At 42.4% G+C, this 17,660-nt stretch overlaps 1 protein-coding gene across 2 annotated transcripts in view; it reads left to right on the top strand.

Moving 5' to 3' along the window:
• KAZN (kazrin, periplakin interacting protein) overlaps window positions 1-17,660 on the top strand; it is a 1,004,356-nt gene that overhangs the window by 72,729 nt on the left and 913,967 nt on the right. The window lies entirely within an intron of this gene.

Below are 17,660 nucleotides of genomic sequence, written 5' to 3'. Positions count from 1 at the left end.
CCATGGTATTCCAAAACCGTGGTGGTTTAACACATTAAGATTTTATTTCTTGCTCAAGTCAGAGTCCAAACAGGTGTTCAACAGATGGCGTTCCAAGTCGTGCTGCAGGGCCCAGGCTTCGTTCATCTTATGGCCTCACTCACTCCAGACAGTTTTTCTAGAACCTCCCTGGATACCCCTGGATGTGGCAGGCAATGAGGGAAGAGAGAGCACATGGAGTCTCATCCAGGAGGTTTCAGGGCTCAAGTCAGGAAGGGGTGAACCTCACTTCCCTACATTCCATTGGCTAGAACTCAGTCACATGGTCTCATTCAATTGCAAGGGAGGCTGGGGAATGCAGTCCAGTAAGGAGACAGGGAGAATGGGCTTGGTGAGCATGTAACCAGTCTCTACCAGGTCCTTTATTCATAAAGGAAAGCAACAATAGCTTCTGAGAAAATACCCAGTCAGTAGTTTGTGCCTACAGTGATTACCTCAGTGATTCTTACCACATCTTGGGGTCACTAGTCCCTTTGAGAGTGTGTCAAACTACTCACCCTGAAACAAATACACTTGTGAAAACGTTTCACAGACAGTCTCAGGAATTCAGGTTACTTCCGCAATCTGGGGTCCGAGGTTAAGAACTCTTGGCATATGTGGAAAGCAGAAACCAAGTTGACGTTTATTGAGCACCTACTATGTACCAAGCACATTTCTGGGTACTGTGGGGTTACACAGATGAACTAGATGAAGTGCCTTCCCTAGAAGCCTTCTCACTCCTCAGGTGGAATTAGAGAAAAAAGTGTCACCCAGCCCAAGTATGATAACTGCTATGCTAGAGGCACAAACTACTGACCAAGTAGAGGCCTTGGACATCAGTGTACACATCTATAGGCCAATATAGAAGCAAGTTCTTTAGAGTTGGGCGACAAAGTAGAAATGGGGCAAGCCATTCATTTATTCTTTCATTTGTTCATTCAGTTCCTACTCATTCTGGGACCTATATTAAATAATGGAAATAGATAAAGCATTGAAAGGGAGAAGCAAGAACCCGCCCTCAGGAGAGCTTACGTTCTAGTTAAGAAGGCAAGAAAGGATGGAAGGCGTAAAAAAAAGCATTTTCAGTGACCGTAGGCCCCTGCTGAACCCCATCAGGCATTCAGATTCATCTTTGATTCCGAGGAGAATGACTAAAAGGAAATGCTGCCAGCTCTGAGGTTGACCCTGGCTTCATGGTCACCTTGCTCCCCATTTTTGGAATGGACCTGGCAGAGCTGGGTCGGCTGCTGGGGCCCCAGGCAGTGCATGCCTCATCAGATCAAATGGCCGGGGTCACCTGAGGCTTTTCCCTGCTAAGGAAAAAGACTCCAGTGAGAAGCTGCAGAGGCTGTTACAGATGTGACATTACCTGTAATGAGATACAGAGCTGAAAGAAGCTTTTCTAAACTATCAGTAATAAACAACAACAACAACAACAACAACAACAACAACAACAATGTTCACTTCAGGAAAAGGCCTGCATGTTTCTTATAAAACTAAGCATACGTCTTCTTTTGGACCCAGCAATTCCATTCTTGGGTGTCTACCCAGGAGAAATGACAATATGTGTCCACAAAAATCTTCGCCCAAGAATGTTCGTAGCAGCTTGATTTCCAATAGCCACAAACTGGAAACAGCTCAAGTGCCCATCAACAAGAAAACGGATAGACAAATTGTGGTGTTTATACAAAGGAATACTACTTGGTAATAAAAAGAAATACTCTCAATGCAGGCAACAATGTGGATGAATCTCGTAAATGTTATGCTGAGTGAAAAAGGCCAGGTGCAAAAGAGAAGATACTGTATAATTTGGTGTTTATAAATTCTGGACTGGTAAAGTTAATCTATGGTGGAAAAAAGTTAGAAGAGTGGTTTCCTGCAGAGGAGTGCCGACAGGGATTGACTGAGATGGGACATGAGGGAATTTTCTGAGTGATGGCATTGCTCTATATCTTGTTAGGGGTTTGGGTTTCACAGGTGTGTACATTTGTCAAAACGCAGAGTGGTACACTTAAGATTTGTGTGTTTCATGTTATGTAAATTTTACCTCAAAAGAAAAAAAAATATTAGCTGAAGTTAATGATATGCATGCTGTAGTGTTTGGAGTAAAAAATACTGATGCCTGCAATTTTGAAATGCATAAAAATGAGATGGATGGATAAATGGGATAGATACGTGATAAAGCAAGTATAGTAAAATGTTAATTGTAGAATCAAAGAGGTGGGTATATATGAGTATTTACTGTACAATTATTTCAACTTTCCTTTATGCTTGAATATTTTCATAATAAAATGTTGGGAAGAATGCAATTATTGCTGAATAATAAACCACCCAGAGGTGGCAGCTTAAAACCGTTATTTATTACTTCTCAGCTTTAAAACGTTATTTATTATTTCTTCTTCATGAGGTGTCAGCTGGGGCGTTGCGATGGCGGGAAGGTCCCGAATGGTCTCATACAGCTGGTGTTGGTGCTGCCATCAGCTGGGAGCTCAGCTGAGGCTGTTGGTCAGGGGCCGTGGTTCGCCCCCTAATGAACATTTTCAAGTGGCTACTTGAGCTTCCTCACAGCATGGCGTCTGGGTTCCATAAGGAAAGTCCGAGAAGGAAAAAAGCAGAAGCTGACAGTTTTCTTTAGGCCTGTTATTTTTGCTGTATTCAAGATGTAAGGAAAGGGAAAATAGAGTCCATCTCTCAGTGGGAGAACTGACAAGGATTTGCAGCCATCTTTAATTTACCAAAAAATTTTGACCAATCAATCTGCAGGACAGATTGCCTTATGTATTTTACATTTTATATTCTTTATAGAAAATATTATCAAATCACTATCAAATGTGGAGTCAGTCAAGGAGAATGTTGTCAAAATATGAAGGAGAAAAAGGATTATGGAGATATGTTAGGAAGTTAATTAGTAACAATACAGAGGGTGCCAAAAAATGTATACACATTTTAAGAAAGGAAAAAACTGTATTGAAATTGTAATATTCACTATATGCCGATAACAAAAGATAAATACAAGTCTCTTGTATACATTTTTGGACAACCCTGGTATTATCATGTCGTTTCCCCAGATTTTTCAGGATTTTGTGATTATACGTGTTATTTGCCAGGTTTTAAGTATGGTTTACAAATTGTTAGCATTTCTTTTTTTCATTCTAAACAAATATTTGTCTTAATCTCATTTCAAATTCATAGTTTTAAGTCCTTTTTCTTTAAAAAGGTCCCCACATTGTATATGCTTCACATTCCACAAACATGGACTCATGTCTGGGTGAGAGTAAGATTCTAATTTTATTTATCTTTGTTGTAGACCAGCTACAGATTCTCTGTCCTTGGCTTATGGTCAAAGTGTCTCAACAGTATCATAATTAGACACAAGGCATGCCTCTTCTAGTTGGGTTGCCTTTTTGAGGGCATTTCCTTTATTCTGCTGGTAAATTTCCCTATTTGAATTATTACTGCTTTATTCCAGGCTGGTGGTTTAGAGGGAGTATTTTGGTTTCAGATCAAAGCACTACAGGGTAGCTTAGAGGGTAACTAGAGGGTAGTGAGAACCATACCTTTGGGGTTTCCTGGGACTGTCCTGGTTTATATTTGTTGTTCCCGTGTAATTCTGTGATTTCCCTCTCCAAAGTATCCTGGTTTGGACGACCAGTATATGGTACCTTTGCTTATAGAAGAACTTTCTTTGGAGGTGGAGTGGCTGTAATCCAGGGGATGGCTGACAGGTGTCTGCCTGCTTCAGCCTTTTAACCTTAGGTTCATATGTATATTTTCAGCTTAATTGAATGTATGATTTTGTTTGTATGAGCCCTTTCAGAGCAGAAGGTTCTTTCAAAGAGATAGCACTCATTCTACTAAGTGGTTATTGAGATTTTCTGTTAATCCGTTTAATGTTGATTTTATTATACTTATGGTAAATCCTATTTCTGAAATCATTAGTACCTATATGATTAGATTTCATGTGTATTTTTGCTGCTTTTCTGACTTTCAAAAAATTTTTGAAATCTTTAAAATGGGCAATGTTGTTACTTCCAAATAGAGATGAACCGATGGACAGTGCTTAGGATAGTGGTAATGGCAATGACATTGATGGATTTAGCAGTGTGGAAACTGAGGCAGAGACTGCTTGGGGAACTTACCTAAAGTTACATGGTAAATGCATTGTAAAGTTGGGCAAATTTGTCCCTCTGCCTTAATCTTAATAAAAGAAGATTGTAACTACTTTGACTTAGTGAGGTGTTTTAGGGGGTAGTATATTAAAACTAAGGGTTTCTAATTCTTTATAATACCATTGAGATGGTCTTATCTAACCATCCAGTTTGTCACCATTCGGATGACAAAACTCAGCGACAGTTGTTATTGGGAGCCCAGCAACATAGGGGTTGAATTTTACAGCCTGGGGTTTATTCACGAGGAAAGGGAAAGAGTAGAACATATTCCAGAGTAAACATGTGCCAACAATTGGTGGAGACTTAGGTAGGTAGAGAGATGGGGTTTGTGTGTATACATGATGTGCAGGGTAGGGTGGAGGGTAAAGAAGCAAGAACGGGGAAGAATAACTAGCACGCAGATTTAACATCCTGTGAAGTCAGTGGTGTGCTGGTAACTGTTAACAGCCAGCTCCTGAAGGGAGGAGTGAGGGGGAAGAGGAGGGGCTGGTTTGTAGCATTTGCCAATTTCCAACTGACTTCATGCTCCCAATGTGATGTCACTGAACATGGAGTTATATCATTATGTTTAACCACTGGCTCAGAATTCCTGAACGTGTAACAGTTGCGAGCTGGTGAAGAGCTGGCTCCATCATATCACTGCAGGAAATCAACCAAGAGGTTTGCATTATGTCCCAGACCAGGAGTTGCCTCAAATTCTTGACAGCATCTGCCCGGAGAGGTAGAAAACCACAGTGATGCCACATTTGATGCTGGAATGGTCCATCAGATCCTGGAATTAGCAAAATACTGGTTGGCATTTCAGGGAGAGGAATTTTATTGTATTTAATGGGGAGCAAATATTCTTTCCTTTCATGCTTTCTTGGAGGTCAGATCTTTCTTCCTCTAGTTGTGCTTGGGTTTGACTAAGAGAAGGTGATGCCAATTGTTTTACACTGGGGATGGTGGGGATGATTTTTAATGACCACGTTATAGAGCATTTCTCACCCTTCTGGAAGGCTCCACCCAATTTCCTTCAGCAAATGTCGTGGTTGACAAGGTCTTTCTTGATTGGCTTCCCTCTCTAGGTCCTTTTTACCTGTTTATACTCTAAGCCCAGCCACCTTGAGGTGAGGGTACAGACTGCAGTGTGTGTTGTTCCCACGCCTCTGTGCTTTACTTAGCCTGTCCCGTCTTCCTGGATGCCTTTTGCCCCATCGTATCCTTCCCCACTATACTACCATCTAGTTAACACTCAGTGCCCACAGCTAACTCTTATTTATTGTTACCAATGAATTTAGCACCTGCAGGATAGGTTTGCAATTGTTCCAGGCTGGATGAGTGATTAGCCTATTTCAGAACAACCTTGCTTTCTACACTTCATGGGAAATATTTGTTGTCTCCCGACTAGCCTGTAGGCATGCCTCAATATTTCTGTCTTTTAGAGCTGTTTCTACGGCATAATATACCACATCACAGTACACAGTAGGAGATCCATAAATGCTGCTGAATTTGTGAATCTTTATTTTTTTCTTACCATAGCTATTGTTTTCTTAAGTCATTTGGTCCATCCCTATTTACACAGCATGAAACTGGGAGTCTCCAGCTCCCCTATCTTTACACTCCTATTCTGATGTCATTTCTTAGTTTCTGAAAAGGAATTCTCTCCCCTGAAGGAGTGAGTCATAAGAGGGGAGAAATAATTTCCTAATTTCCTGAAAATGGTGGTTCAGAAGATTACCTTTCAGTGAAAGATTATTCCTGCAAGCTTGTTGCTGTTAGCTACGCCAGTCTGCCTTAAGATGATGTCACCAGGAATTAAAGGTTTCCAGGTTCCAGAATTGTGCCTCTCTATTAGAGGCAAATTGTCCGAGAAGGTAGAAAGAAAACCAGCAGGAAGAATGCTGAGCTCTAAGGGAAGGTGAAGAGAAGGGGAATGTTGAGCAGTTCCTTTGCCAATGCTGCCTCCTGGTTGGTCATCAGAGGGAATCTCTGAGTATGTCCAAGGAGAAACATCCACTCATCTCTTCTATACTTCTGTATAAGTTCAGAATTGGCAGAGTGTGGTCCCTAGGTGGCTTTGAAGGGTAGAATGAGAACAGTTCTTGTTTGTTTGTTTGTTTATTTATTTATTTATTTATTTGTTTATTTATTGAGTTTGGACCTGAAATTCCCCATTGTCCTTCTCTCACCAGCTCCCAAAGCTGAAATCACAGTGTGATAGAGTATCTAACTGGTCAACCAAGTATTCTAGCTCCATTCCTATGGGGCTCCTCCATTCGTGATGTCAGGTTTGACCATGTGATTTGCTCTAGCCAAGGCATGTGAGTAGAAGTAACTTGTGTCATGTCAAAGCTCAAGTTTTAAGGGCCAATGCCTGGTTTGTCATGTTCTCTTTTCTCTCTGTCATGGCTGGAAATGTCCCAAATAGGGGCTGTGTCTCAGAGTGAAGACAACATGGGGTAGAGCTGTAGCTGACCTGGGGGTTGGGTGGAACATGTGGCATAAATGAGAATAAAATCCTTATTGTTGTAAGTCCATGTGGTGTGGGTATTGTTTGTTACTGCAGCAAATCTTATCCTAGGCTGATTGATACACATTCAAAAGAGTTTATTAGATAGCCAGATTTCATAAAGAAAGGAAGGGAAAGAGCTTAACTTACAAAAGAAAAAGCCTTCAGTCAACATTAACTTATTCAATTTTTATTTTAGAGATAAGTGAAATTACTATATAACAAATAAACATTTCACTTTATGCAGTTGTCTCAAACCTGGCATTATCTTTTCCATTTCTATAAGTAAGTCACTTGGTAGTTGGTCTGGTTATTTTTTGAATGAATATGTATCAAGTGCCTACTGTCATTCAAGCATTGTGTTAGGTCCTGGGAGATAGTGGTATACAGAACAGACAAGATGCTGGTCCTCATGGAGTTTCACTTTTGTTGGGTTTGACAAATGAAAAACAAAATAAAAGACCAAATAAGAAACATAATAATTTCATAAATGGATTAGTTTACAAGAACAATAGAACAGGGTAAAAGAAAAGAGAGTAACTGTGTGGTTAGGAAGGGCATGGGGCCACTCTAGAGCATTTGATCCATCATGTAGATTTACCCCTCTTCACACTAGAAAGAAATTGAACTGATGTTACAAGTAACTTTTTTCTTTTTAATGGAGATATAGTTTTACATCAATCCCTTTAATCAAATCACAGGGAGGATTTAAAGCTGAGAGCCATTTTTTAAAAATAAATGTTTCATTTTGTGATACATAAAGGTCAGATAATTAAGTTCGAGAACTCGTCCTAGAAAAAGTGCTACACACCTCATTGCTGAATATCACTATGGTCACCTTCGAAGTACTCCCCTTGGGAAGCTATGCACCGATGCCAGTGCCTAGTCCACCCTTCAAAATAATTTTGGAACTCTTTTTCTGGAATGGCCAGAACTGTTGCCATATTATCCTTGATGTCCTGAATGTCATCAAAATGTCTTCCTTTCAATATTTCCTTTATCTTTAGGTAAAGAAAGAAGTCATTGGGGGCCAGATCAGGTGAGTAGGGAGGGTGTTCCAATACGGTTATTTGTTTACTGGCTAAAAACTCCCTCACAGACAGTGTCGTGTGAGCTGGTACATTGTCGTGATACAAGAGCCATGAGTTGTTGGCGAAAAGTTCAGGTTTTCTAACATTTTCACACAGCCTTTTCAGCACTTCCAAAAAGTAAACTTGGTTAACTGTTTGTCCAGTTGGTACAAATTCATAATGAATAATCCCTCTGATATCAAAAAAAGGTTAGCAACAGTGTTGCAACAAGTTCGTGAACTTAATTGTCAGACCTCATAAACATTCATTTTCCAACTTATCTGGAGTTAAGTCTGAATTTTCACCCATAAAAGGGCTTCTTTCCAACGTTGACGAGAACTCTTGCTTGATGACATCATAAAGGACTTGGTTTCTGAAGTAGCCAAAGAAAGTCCATGAAAGGGCAGTTAACTTTAGTTTGGTTCCAGAACATGGGCCTCCTGTGTCCTGTAAGCTCTAATCTTGGGCATTGCACTTTCTGACAGCAGGGCTCCCCGTGTGCAGAGTCCACCACCTGCCCCACCATGCTAAGATGAACTCAGAGTACGAATGATCACAGTCACAAAAGCCCACCAATGGACTGTTACGTTTTCCAATTCAGCAAAGCCAGCAAGACCAGAAAAGTAGAGAATTATTCACATTTGTCAAAAGTGGACTCATGCCATTTGCAATAATCCTATTCTTCAGTCAGAATCATAAAATATCAAAGGTAAACGACGCGAAGCTCATGATTTTACAATTGTAGCAATTGCGACCGTGAGTGATTACAATGGGTTGTCTGACTTAGTGTGTTCCTTCGTTAATTCATTTATCTATTCAAAAAATATTTATTCAGCACCAACTCACTTGGAACTAACTGGGCACTGAGCTGGCCTCTGGGATTGTAATGGGGAACAAAATAGCCTTTGTTTCTAGAAAGTTTACAATGTAGTGAGTCTAGTGGAGATGAGAGCTGTGAAGGAAAGACAGATAGTTCTGAGAATTTAGGCTTAAATAGCCTCATCGAGTCTTTGGGGCACTAGCCAGAGGAGGATTCTCTGAGGAGATGACGCTCTAGCAGAAGTCTGAAGGATGAGTAAGATTTAACAAGAAGATGGGCTTGTAAAGAGGGTGATGTGAGACCCTTCCAAGGCAGGCAGGAAAGCACCTACAAAGGAACTCTGGGGGTGGGAGTGTGACATGCTCAAGTAACTGAAAATAATAGAGGTTGGAGAGTAGAGAGCAAGGAGCACAATATTTCTAAGGGAGGCTCTAGAGAAAGTCATGGGCACAATGAAAACCTTTAAGGAGGGACTGACCTGACCAAACTTTCTCTTTGAAAAGAACACAGTAGAAGAGGGTAAAGGGGGTCCAATATACAGTGGTGGAAGGAGAATTGATTTTGGGTGGTGAACACACAATGCCTTATATATAGATAATGTATTACAGAATTGTATACTTGAAACCTATATAATTTTACTAACCAATGTCACCCCGATACATTTAAAAAAATTTAAAAAAAGAACACAGTAACTAGGAATAGAAGAGCTAGAATGAACTTTGTTAATTCAATAAAGATCTACAAGAAGCCAACCATGAATATCATACTTCATGGTGAAATACTGAAAACCTTTCTCCCTGAGACCAGGAATAAAGCAACGAGGAATATTACAGTCCTAGACAGTGACATAAGAAGGGTAGAAAATGAAATATAAATTGCAATGATTGGTTAAAAAAGAAAAGACCTGTTACTATTTGCAGGTGAAAATGGTTGTAAAATAGGAAGTAAAGTTTTAGTAAAGACACATTTATAACAGCATAAAAATGGATTACTTAGAAATAGAGCTAACAACGTTTTTCCCCCTGAAAATGTGAAACATTAATGAGAAATTTAAAAAAATAAATAAATACATAGTTGGATATATCATGTGTGTGGACCAGAAAAGGCAATATTATAAAAATGGCAATTTTTCCCAAGTTAATCTGTAGATTCAACGCAATCCCAATCAAAATTTCCAGCTTTTAGGGGTAGAAATTGACAAGTTGATTCTAAAATCTATGTGGAAATGCGAAAGGCTACGATTAGTCAAAGCAATCTAGAAGAGGAAAAAATAGAGAAGAACTTTACTACTAGATGCCAAGACCTATTATAAGCTAGGTAATTAAGACAGTATATGTAGTACTGACACTTGGATGGACAGAAAAGACCAATGGAACAAAACAGAGGACCCAGAAATAGACTCATACAGATACAGTCACTGGATTTATAGTCACACTGCAGTGTGGCTGTGAAATGATTTTTAAAAAATCATTTCTGGAGCAATGGGATATTCATCTGAAAAGAGAAGAGAGATGGATTGTAGACCTTAGATGTGAAAGGCAAAGCAAGCAAAAACAACAATTGAAACAAAACAAAAACAAAAAAATCTGTCTTAGAAGAAAATGTAGAAGAGAAGCTTCACAATCCTGGGGCGGGGAAAATCATTTAAAGTAGGATACAAAACTTCTAACCGTAAAGAGGAAAAGAATAGATAAATCAGACTAGATTCAAATTAAGAGCTTCTGTTCTTCATCAGATACCATTAAAAGAGTGAAAAGGCAGTGTGTGGAATGAAAGAAGATATTTGCAATACCTATACTTGACAAAAGACTCATTACCGTAACATATAAAGATGCTTACGGATCAATGGAAAGGCATGTCACTTAATAGAAAAATGAGCAAAGGATTTTTAACATTCACCTCACAAAAGAGGATATCTGAAAAAAAAAAACACAAAACAACCCAAAATCCATAAAATATGTTCAGTCTCATTAGGAACCAGGAAAACACAAATTAAAAGTACAGCGACATCTGCTGTACCCACACCAGAATGGCTAAATTGAAAATGACAGACGATACCTAACGTTGAAAAGAATGTGAAGCAACCAGAACACTCCTATAATGCTGATAGGAGTGAAAATTGGAACAACTATTTTGGAAAACTGTTTGGTGGTGCAAATATTGAACATATTCCCATACTAAAACCCAGCACTTCTGACCCTGTGTGGAGACATACCGATGAGAACTGCATGCATATGTTCACCAAAGTACCTGTATGTCAACACCAGAACATACACATGATACCAAAAAAATACAACGTAAGTTCTAGCACTATTCATATTAGCCCCAAACTGGAACCAAACCAACTATCCACAGAAAAATGAATAAATAACTTGGGCTCTATTCAGACAATGGCCCATGATAACAATGAGAGTGTTAGTGAGGGAAGAGTTACACCAGGGGCTCGCTGGGGGTACTGGTGGTGCTCCGCCTCTTGATCTGGATGCTGGTTTTGTGCGTACGTTCACTTTGTGGAAGCTCATTGAGCTGTACACTTATGATTTGCATGCATTTTGTGCATAATGTCATACTTGAATAAAAACTTCACTTTGCAAAAGAAAATAAACACAATTGCTGCAGAGTAGAGGAGATACTAGAGTGGGCATGTCTAGATATGGAGTGTTATACAGTTCTGGCAAGAGCGCAAGCTGATGGTAGTAGAGAAAGAGGAAAATAGCTTCCAGAGGGAATGAAGAAGGAAAGTAAGAGGCCTTGATAATGGATTGGCTGAAGCCAGAGGCATGAGAGGGTGGTATCGAGGTTGATTTCCAGCTTCTGACTTGTGTAACCAGAAGAAGCGTGTTCACCTTCCCAGAGAAGGGGAACCTTGGAGGGCACCAGGTTATTGGGCAGGGTGTGGGGGGGAAATAAAGAATGGATGCTTGGAATTGAGGGTTGAAAGAAATATAGACCAACAGACTTACCATGTAGGCAGTTACGTCTGGAGTCCAGAGGAAAGGCCAGGGCTTGAAACACAAGTGGACCCCTGACTCTTGGAACTTGAACTGACTCTTTTGGAAAAACATGGAACTTGAACTGACTCTTTTGGAAAAACTTGAACTGACTCTTTTGGAACTTGAACTTGAACTGACTCTTTTGAAAAAACATTTGAACTGACTCTTTTGGAAAAACATACCAACTACGCACATTCCAGGGAGCACTGGGCGAAAGGCCTTACCTGTGGCATCTCATTCAGTTCCCATGTCCATGGTAATGATACCCAAGAGCAAGGTGAGGTTTGGAGATGGCAAGCTGATGGACTGGCCTGCAGGGAGAGTGGGAAGGAGGACAGTGGCGATTTCCAGATTCAGATCTTCGAACTCAAAGTCCTGGGTGTTGCTGCTGGTGGGCACTCCTGTGAGTGGACTTGTTGGTCGGTCATGTCACGGACCCCGTGGAGCAAACGAGGGCAGCAGTAGAATTTCCGTCAGAAGAAATTGTGAAGACTACACATGGCCCGCTGTCAGTCTGGGGAGGATCTCAGAGTTTTGAACTTCATGACTATCCCATATCAGGTTTGATGGATAAACTCCATGTTCAAGCCTAATTCAGCAACCTGCCAGCTCAGTGACCTTGGGAGGGTAAAGTGACACTTAAAATCACTTAACTTTTCCGTGCCTGTGTTTGTTCTCGATTGCTGCAGGAAGTATCAGCACAGCGTAAAACAGCGCCCGTTTAGCATTTCACGCTTTCTGTGCTGTGGGAAGCTGGGCCCTGCTCAGCTCGGGGATCTGCTCAGGGTCTCTCACTGGCCGCTCTGCGAGGTCGCCAGGGCTGGGCTCTCGCGTCTGAGGCTTGTCTGGGGAACGATCAGCCGTCAGGCTCACATGGTTGTTGGCAGCATTCAAACCCCTGCAGGGTATCAGATGGGGCGCCTCGGCTCCTTGCTGGCTGTCAGTGTCACGTCCTTGTGACGTAGGTTTCTCGGTACCGTGGCTTATCTCATCAAAGCCGGCAAGGAAGAGCCAATCAAGAGGGTCACTTAGCAAGATGGGAGTTATAGTCTTACATAATATAGTGTGGAAGTGACATCTCATTCCCTGTGCTGTGTTCTATTGATTCAAGTCACAGGCCCCACCCACACTCAAGGGGACACCAGGAGTGGGCACCAGGAGTCGGGGGTCACTTTCCAGGGACCATCTTTGCATTTGTCTGCCACATCGCCTTAGTGTTCTCATCTGCAAAATGGGAATGTCAGTAGTAGCTACCTCATGGGTGGTGGCGTGAAATAAAGGAGGGAGTGCACCAGGAGCGCTTAGCACAATCCCTAAGGCGTAGTTTGTGCTCCAAAAATAATTAGCTGCTATTTTTATTATTCTAATTCTGCAGTCAGATGGCTGTTTGAAAGGAATTTATTTTTATAAACAGATTCACTGTGGCTGGACAGCTTCCTCTGGTGCATTTAAAATATAATGCCAGTTGCAAGCAAACAGGCACACCCATCTGGGCAGGAAGGCACATTTGGCACAAAGTGAGGCCGACCCATGACCATCAGGGAGCGTTGCAAAGACAGGGAAGGTATCTATGTCCATCCAAGGGAAAGGTAAACTAGGAAAAGTGAATGCCCCTCTCCCCACCACGTGATGGGGTGCACAATCACCTTTCTGCAGATATGTAAGCCACGGTTCTGTCCTATTAGCTTTCAATCAGTCCCAGCATGGAGATCATGTTGAAATTCAGATACTGGCTTATGGGCACGCAAGTATAAATATCTGCCTTTTAGTCATGGATAAGTAAAACACGTGTTCTACTAGCTGTTGTAAATTAGCAGAGCCTCTGAGAATGCCTACCAGTAAGCCGTCAGGAGGTAAAGGAAAGGCCAGGAGTCAGGCATCCTGGGTTTGCATGCTGACCCTACCCACAGTAATCCCTGTGCTGTGGACCCCTTCCTTCCTCCTGGCCCTCAGTTGCCTCATCCGAAATGGGAGAGGTTTGTACTGTTTTGTGTCTATGAGTCGTTTTTTCTGGTAAGTTTCTTTCATTCTAAATTTAAATGGCATGTTAGATTTCCAGTTCTGCTAGAGGTAATTGGAGGTGCGGCCTGCCTCTTTTTCTGTAAAAAAGGTCAAGGCATGCTGCTCCCGAGCCCTGTGATTAATGTTTATTTGCTAGCCCGAACTCGAAGTTGGTCATGCAAGCGCCTCCTGTGCCTAAATGTATCTGAGGATAAAAATAGCTTCCCGTGAATTCTCCCCGGGGGGTGAGCAATTTCACATGCATTAGTACCCTTAGCTTCCACACGACTTCTCACCACCCTCTCTAATGTTCGAGTAAACGGTATGCATTCCTAGAATACTAACATGCTTTGCGAAAAGGAGACTGGGGCTGCAACATCAGCCTGCTGGATGAGCAACCCGCTGAGGCCATTATGTAATAAGGGGTCTTCCCCGGATTTCAGGATGGGTTCCTGTGTTCATTCATTCAATCATCCACCAAGAACTTAGTAAGTAACTCATGTGTGTCAAACCAGAGTACCTGGGATCTAGTTTGGAAAAGGGGGTTCCGTCTCAGGAAGCCTTAAGTTTAGTGGCATACGCGAGGAAAGAGATAGTTGTGCGTACACACGACAAGAGGAGCGATGGCATTGTTGCCTTCAGGTTTTTCTGTCTTCCGGTTGAGGAACATGGTGTTGATGAGGGTCGTGGTGCTGACATAGCCAGGTACTACGCTAAGTACGTTCGCCCATGTCATCTGCACAACAACGCTTTGCGGTAGGCAGTGTCTCAATTCCTAGCTGACGGGGGAAGAAATTTGGAGCAGAGAGATTTCACGTTACTTGCTCAAGGTCATCCAGGTGGTCGGGAGCCTACCATAGGCGGTCTGCTCTTGGTCACTCCCCCTAGTTGACAGCTGTTCATTTGTGGGCGTCTCGGTCTGTTTTCCATGGGCTAGGGATGGGGGCGTCGGGGATACGTTTTCTATTGTGGAGAAGTTCCTAGCCCACAAGTCCATCAGGAGAGGCCCGTGCAGACTGCTGTGGAGTCAAACTGAAAGAGAACGCACTCTGTACGCCCACGCGGTGTGTGTGTGTATGTGTGTTAACACCGGTGCCCCCATGTGTACACACCATAGTGGTTGGACCGTTTCCTTAATGCCCAGACACACCCCTTTAGCCCAATTTGCTTTTGGCCAAATAGGTAGCCCAAGACTATTTGCAGACAAATCTCAGGCATTCAAGAAATACCATAACAGTTTTGTTGTTGCCATATATGTATCATCTATATTGTTATCTGTATAATAATTTAAAGAAATCAACTCGAAATAAACCGTGTTTTTTTTTTTTAACTCAGACTCATATCCTACAGTGGGTTTGAGGTGCTAGTTTTATTTCCTCCTGATGTACATAAAAATAAATGTGTGACAATTCAAATAAAGCCCATCATACCCCATATAAAATCACCCTGGAGGACCCGCCTGCTGCACTTAGGTCTTATTTTGGTTGTGTTGCTAATGAGGTATCATCTTCCAGATTTTAATCTTTCCAGGAATTGGGGCTGGTGCCAGCTTAGACTATAAAAGTGCTGAGATTCTAATATACCATTTTAATTCATGATCGGAGTTAGGGATGGGGGAAAGGCTCTCTGGGATGAAGGCGTCCAGCATGGGAGGCCTCTCCTGGGTGCTCAGCCATTGTTCTCCCTTTGTGGTTAAGAACAGCGTCTCCACAGTCTGCCCCAGCCCTCAGCTTGAAACTGGCATTCCCGGCTTTGTCCTGCCCTTTCATGAGCGGGCCTGAGACTCATGTATCGTTGTCAGAGAGTATTTGTTAAGCGTTCTCATGATGCTGTGATGCCAGGCTGCCCAACATGCCTTCGGAGTGGACAACAATGTAAACAGATATGTCAAAGGCCATAATTATCTGAGTCACATTGCAGAAAGCCTGACACCCCCCCCCCCCGGGAAAAACCCGGTCCCTAAGATCAGCTGAGACATCACGTGGACAGAGGAAAAACATCAGTGCATGAGTGACTGTTCTGAAGAACTTCATTCTTCACCACTGGCTGAAACCTGCTGGTGATTCCCACAGCCGTCAGCCATGTCTCCCCTTTTCCTCCAACCTTCTCTCCTTCTGCATCTCCCACCATCACTTTTAATGTCTTTCTTGCCCTTCTCCTCCCCCACTGAAATCACTGTTACTACATCCAATCCTGCCCTGTAATTCTACCTCCCTCTTCATCACTGGAACCCCCAGCCCAAGAGGCATCAAGTTCTGTGTCACTCTGTTGGGAGGATGTCACATGTTCATTTGGTGTCCCAGGATGGAATTGATGACGTATTAGAAAGCTGTAGTTAGAAAATGTCAAGTTCCTACCCACGATCGAGGAGACCCTCCATGGTCGGGCCACTGCCCCCTCCAGCTCTATCTTGCATACTGTCCCTGCCTTCTCGTGCTTCCTGTCTCAGGTTCTCTCCCCGTTCCTCCACCAGCCCTCGCTCATGCCTTTGCCATTGTTACCTCTGCTTAGGGTTCTCCTCACTCCCCCGGGTCTTCACCTGGCCCCTTCCTTTGCTTCATTCTAGTCTTAGCTCGAATGAGAAACCACCTGGACCCCTTTGGCTAAGGTAAGTCCCTTTCCTCCCTCTCTCCCCCATCAGCTTTACTTTCTTCACAGCACTTCTTGTTATCTTAAAGAATCTTCTTTATTGTCTTAGGTGTTTATCACCTGTCTTTTCCATTAGAATCTTGCTTCTTGAAGAGAGAGCCTTTTTCTGTGTTTCCGTATGTACCTCCAGTGCTGAGAATAGGACCTGGCCCAGATCAGATAATGCAAATATTTTTTGAATGAAAGAATGGATGAATTAATTAATGAGAACAGAAAATACGTTGTCATGCGGGGTGGCCTGTGGGGTCTCTGGTCCCTCTCCCCACGTAAGAACGCAGGACGTGGTGAGGCCAAAAAGGAACACCTACAGAGCCATAAGTAGGGGAGTCATATCACTATATTCTCGCCAGCGGCATCCACCTCTCTGCAATCCGCTCTTGCTAGCCCCCATCTCTTTTGCTTTCTTCTTCCCTCTGTGTAAATTCCAGGTTCCTATCTTCGATGTACCCATCTCTTTTGCTAGCGTAGCAATGGCAGTTATATTAGTGTCCAATGACTCACTGATTACAGCTGATGGCCAACTAGCCACAGCTGATGGCCAGCCAATCACAGTTGATGGCCATTTACTACCTGAGCCAGCGCTTTTCTATGTGAGGTCGAGAGCCTGGAAACTGCTCTCTGGGGCTCTGTCCCCACACACGTGTTGGTTAAATTTTATAGAACTGGTTCACTCACAGTGTTCTAGAACAGACTGTAGATTTGGGTGGGCTATTTAGTGCCTAAGGTGGGCTAGCCTTGGAACCTGACTTGCCAAGTCAGGATGGGTCTACTTTAGGTCAGCAATGGGTACGTTGAGTAAAAAATGTCCAGCCAGAGGCACGTCTTGCTTTTCTTCTCTTTTAGAAATCCATGGATCTAGCTGATTTGAGTGCTTCTGAAATTTTTATTTCCTTGCCTTCCATTATGGTTCTTGGGAGAAGGAATCTTAAATATGTAAGTTATACTAAAAGCCAGTTATTGACTACCTAGAATGTGCACAGCCTGTAGTGAGTGCATTCTAGGCATTACCTCATTTAATGAAGACGTTGTTATGGATAGAATTATACCCTCCCGCACTGAACTCACATATTGAAGCCCTACCCCCACTACTTCAGAATTGTTTGGAAATAGCGTAGTATGTCTTAAGATGTACTTAATACAAGGTCACTAGGGTGGGCACTAATCCAATATGACTAGTGTTCTTAAAAGAAGGGGGAACATAGATTTAGACATACACAAAGAGAAAAGATAATGTGGAAAGACATAGGAAGAAGACAGCTATGTACAAGTTAAGGAGAAAGGCCTGGAACAGATTCTTCCCTCAGAGCCGTCAGAAGAAACCGACCCCACCAACACCTTGATTTTGGACTTCCAGCCTCCAGAACTGGGCCGTCTCTTGCTGGAGGCTCTAAAACAATAGACTCTCTATAGGGAGGTTTATGGGTAGTGTGAGGATTATGTGCCTGGATG

Source organism: Rhinolophus hipposideros, assembly GCF_964194185.1.
Source record: "Rhinolophus hipposideros genome assembly, chromosome: 8".
Classification (NCBI taxonomy): domain Eukaryota; kingdom Metazoa; phylum Chordata; class Mammalia; order Chiroptera; family Rhinolophidae; genus Rhinolophus; species Rhinolophus hipposideros.
The sequence above is the reverse complement of the archived record's forward strand: the minus strand, read 5'-3'. Positions and strand labels throughout refer to the sequence as shown.